This window comes from Oreochromis niloticus, unplaced genomic scaffold, assembly GCF_001858045.2.
Source record: "Oreochromis niloticus isolate F11D_XX unplaced genomic scaffold, O_niloticus_UMD_NMBU tig00006606_pilon_6612427-7070595, whole genome shotgun sequence".
In the NCBI taxonomy this organism is placed as follows: Eukaryota; Metazoa; Chordata; class Actinopteri; order Cichliformes; family Cichlidae; genus Oreochromis; species Oreochromis niloticus.
Genome location: NW_020328083.1, coordinates 44,144 through 47,723, shown reverse-complemented (window position 1 = coordinate 47,723; position 3,580 = coordinate 44,144). Strand labels below are relative to the sequence as shown.

Below are 3,580 nucleotides of genomic sequence, written 5' to 3'. Positions count from 1 at the left end.
AGCATGTTTTGCATTCATTCATCACACTCCACGCCATCCCTGCAAGTTAGGAGCTGTACAGTTAAAAGCTACATCAAGTCCAGGCCTTTGGCCTCGCCTATGTTTAAATCATGTGTGTTTGTAAGCGTGAATGCTGTTTATCCTTCTGTTGCTCCAAGTCCCCCGCAATATATCGACTGAGACATCGTGCTCGTCGAAGCTTGTGACCTTAAATGGACCGAACATCAGCTCTGTTAATGAGCACAATCGCAATGTGTAAGAAAAAATCATTTCTACACTCTAAAAAGTAATTCATCAGGCCTTTTACCACCACTTTATTAAATCCATGGCTGCAAGATAAAAATTCTAATTTACTGATTAAGATAGACCTTCTAAGTTGCTGACTTTATTTTTTGGGGTTGCGTTGAATTAATAATGTTGGTAATTACATTAAATTAATTTTATATGTAATTTGAAATTAAATCCCAATGTTAGTGGGTTCAAAATAAAATTCAAGTTGTAATTACTTAAAGAAATTGAATATGTAACTTATTTTTTCTCCACTGTAACTTTTGATTTCAAGTTCCCTCCCCTACCCACTTAACTAGCCCGGGCAAATTCATGGTGCATTGCTTGGTGGACTTGCAAGCTTATGTAAAAGACATTTCAAGGTAAGTAACATTTCATTTACAAATAACTGTTCTAACAAAGCAAAGCATTTGTGCTAGTCACTTGTAGTGGATTTGTGTACCATGTTATGCTCATACAGTTAAGGAAATATTTTGCACTACCACATGTAGCTAATGCTAACCATTCTAAACTTTAGCACAGGAGAGGATAAGACTTATAAAGTTTCATTTGACAAAGGTCTTCAGCTAGAGAGAGCTGCTGTGGCTAGGAAAAGCATGGTTAAAGTTTTGCTACACAATGCAATCTAATTTCGCTGGTTTTGTTTTGTTCTTTTTTAACATATCAGGTTGTGTGAAATATCGTTAATGTCATTCCAGTAGCATTATTCTAGCATAGGCTATGTGAATCTACTTAACATTAAGACTTCATGTAAGCAGTTAGTATAGTATGATAATCTAGGGTCATTAATGAGTTGTTAAGTTGGTACACATTTTTTACAAAATGGGCTGGGAGTGCACAATGTGTAAATTTGAAACCTCTACAAAAACAGGGTTGCTAAAGCATTACAGATTACGCCTTGGTTATGGTGGGGAATGTCTCTCTTCTCTTCACTAAGATTGTTTTTGTTCCCTTGGGGTAGCCTTAGATCACATCTATCATCTTTAACTAATGTATTAGAGCATTAATTAATGCAAAATAGCTAATAGTCTGCAAGATTTAATTCTTCTGTTTGTGTGGTCTACAGATAAAGGAGGAATTCAAGAGTTCAACCACTGTAAGCCTTGAATGGCTACACTTGACCCCAAAACTGATGGACGTCATTTTTTCAAGGGGCGGAGCTAAAGGAGTGAGAATCAGGCAGATCAAGTACATGCTTCTTGAGGTAGGACAACTATTTAGACTTTAGGTAGCTTTGAAATGCACTTTGTTGGCAGTCACCCATGTAGTTTATACTCATACTTTATTTTTTCTTAAATAGCACAATTCAACTGAAATACACAGAGAAGTAGCCATCTGCTGCCTTATCACATACCTTGGAGAAAAGGAAGAGGACCTTTTCATGGAGTTTGGTGTAAGTAATTCAGCATCGTGTGTGTGTGTGTGTGTGTGTGTGTGTATTCCACTGATCATCTGAATTCACTAAGATTCAGTAAGTATTAAAGTCTAATGTATAATCCAATAACCTATTTTTTAAAATTTGCTTTACAAGGACAATTTAAGGCCAACCTTGAAAGGCAGGTGATGAAAACTGCCATCATCGGTGACCGGTACACCCCTGGATCTGACCATAAGACTGCAACCATTGTGGTGCGGGAACAAAAATCCTGGAGGGCCAGAATTTCCCAAGGTGCTGTGTGTTACTCATGGGCATAATATATGCTCTCAATCTGAGCTAATGCAAGGATCTGAAATATACTTTTGAAGTTTTTCAGAAGCTGTTCCTTGACCTTGATGGAACCAGCATTATGTTAAAGATGCTGACTCTGTTTCAAAAAATTGTTAACTGTTTTGAACCCTGTATGTGTAACATTGATCTTAAAGGTGTTTGCTGCATTGTGTAAAAGAAAGATGCAAGATCTTGTAAAGTTTGGTAGGCACTGAAAGTTGACATTTATTGAACACTTGCTTGGAAGTAGTACTGTAACAAAATGTTTTCTAAGTGGATTTTTTACCAATTGAACACATTTATTTCTGTGGTCTTAAATACATAAAAGCATATTGTTTAACTTGGCTACGATGGTACAAATCTAAATTTCTGGTTTATTTTCACTTTTTAAATATGAAGTGTTGAAATGCCTACAGTTAAAAAATAAAAAAGTTATTTGCTAAAAAAAATGTTGAATGAATTCATTTTTTAAAAGCTATTACAATAAAAAAAATAAGAAAAAGCTAAAACGATGATAATAATGAAGAAAATCAGCAACTTAATATTTTAAATGATTAACTTTAAAAAATTGTTTTTGTAATTGCTGTAATTAATTACATAACACTTAAAAATCATTTTAAGTAATGTGGAAAAAGTAATTGGAGGAACATAATTTTTATGAGTAAACAACTTAAAAACATGTTTTTAAGCTACCAATTATTAAGTAAGTGGTAATTAAAATCACCTTTGATTATGGAGGAAAAGTTAATTCCCCTAACTCAATATAGTTTGTTGGTTCAATATAATTTCAACATAAGTTATCGTAACTCAAAAAGATTAATGGAAACTGTTGCGTTAATTTTTTTTGTTGAGCTTAAACAATAGTTTTTAGAGTGTACATATATAATCTCCAATATTATTAATTTGAGTCAGCGACACTTTTAACCCTCTCTTAAGAAACTCTCTCCTCTACCTTAGAAATAAATCTGTTTAATATCTGTTTCTAAAGCCTACATTATAACAACTTATCCTAAAAATCAAAAAGAAATCACACATTTTCTACTCATAAAATCTTCACTCATCTTCCCCAAAGCATATCTTTTATTCAAAAATGTCCCACAATTTCCCCTTAAATTTGGTGTACAGCTTCTCATGAACACCGGGATTTTATCTTCTAAACAGGATTCAGTTCATTTTACTTTAAAAATAACTTTATTTAAAACTAACAATTTCTGCCTCAGTTTTACCATATCTAAATTATCAACAACCCCAAAAGTCATAAAATGATCCTAGAACCCATTTCAAATTACCCCTTAAATTCCCCCTTTATATTTGGACACACCAGATGTGTCCAAATAAATAAAAACTCAAAAACTCAAAATGCATCACCCGGGCTTAAGAAATTAAAGGAAAAAGGTTAGTCATATCATCTCTCAGAACAGCTCAGCAATCCTCCTCTCTGCTCCGGCCCTGAAAACCTGTGTTTAAGGAATGAAATCAATTTAATCATTATGTCAAATCTTCTCGAACTCCTTGCTCCATGCAAAAGTCTGGATCCTTGGAATTTCCTGGAAACAAAACCTGTACTTTACATCTCATACTCAA

At 33.9% G+C, this 3,580-nt stretch overlaps 1 long non-coding RNA gene across 2 annotated transcripts; it reads left to right on the top strand.

The window, feature by feature from the left end:
* Positions 1-310: 310 nt before the first annotated feature.
* On the top strand, positions 311-2,092 carry LOC109199671 (uncharacterized). 2 transcript variants are annotated; one of them, XR_002059981.2, is made up of 4 exons: positions 311-650; positions 1,355-1,492; positions 1,589-1,681; positions 1,820-2,092. It is a non-coding gene; the product is annotated as an uncharacterized LOC109199671 (long non-coding RNA). The 2 variants fall into 2 exon arrangements; XR_003218102.1 differs by lacking the exon at positions 311-650 and having other exon boundaries at positions 1,050-1,492.
* The last annotated feature ends 1,488 nt before the right edge of the window (positions 2,093-3,580 follow it).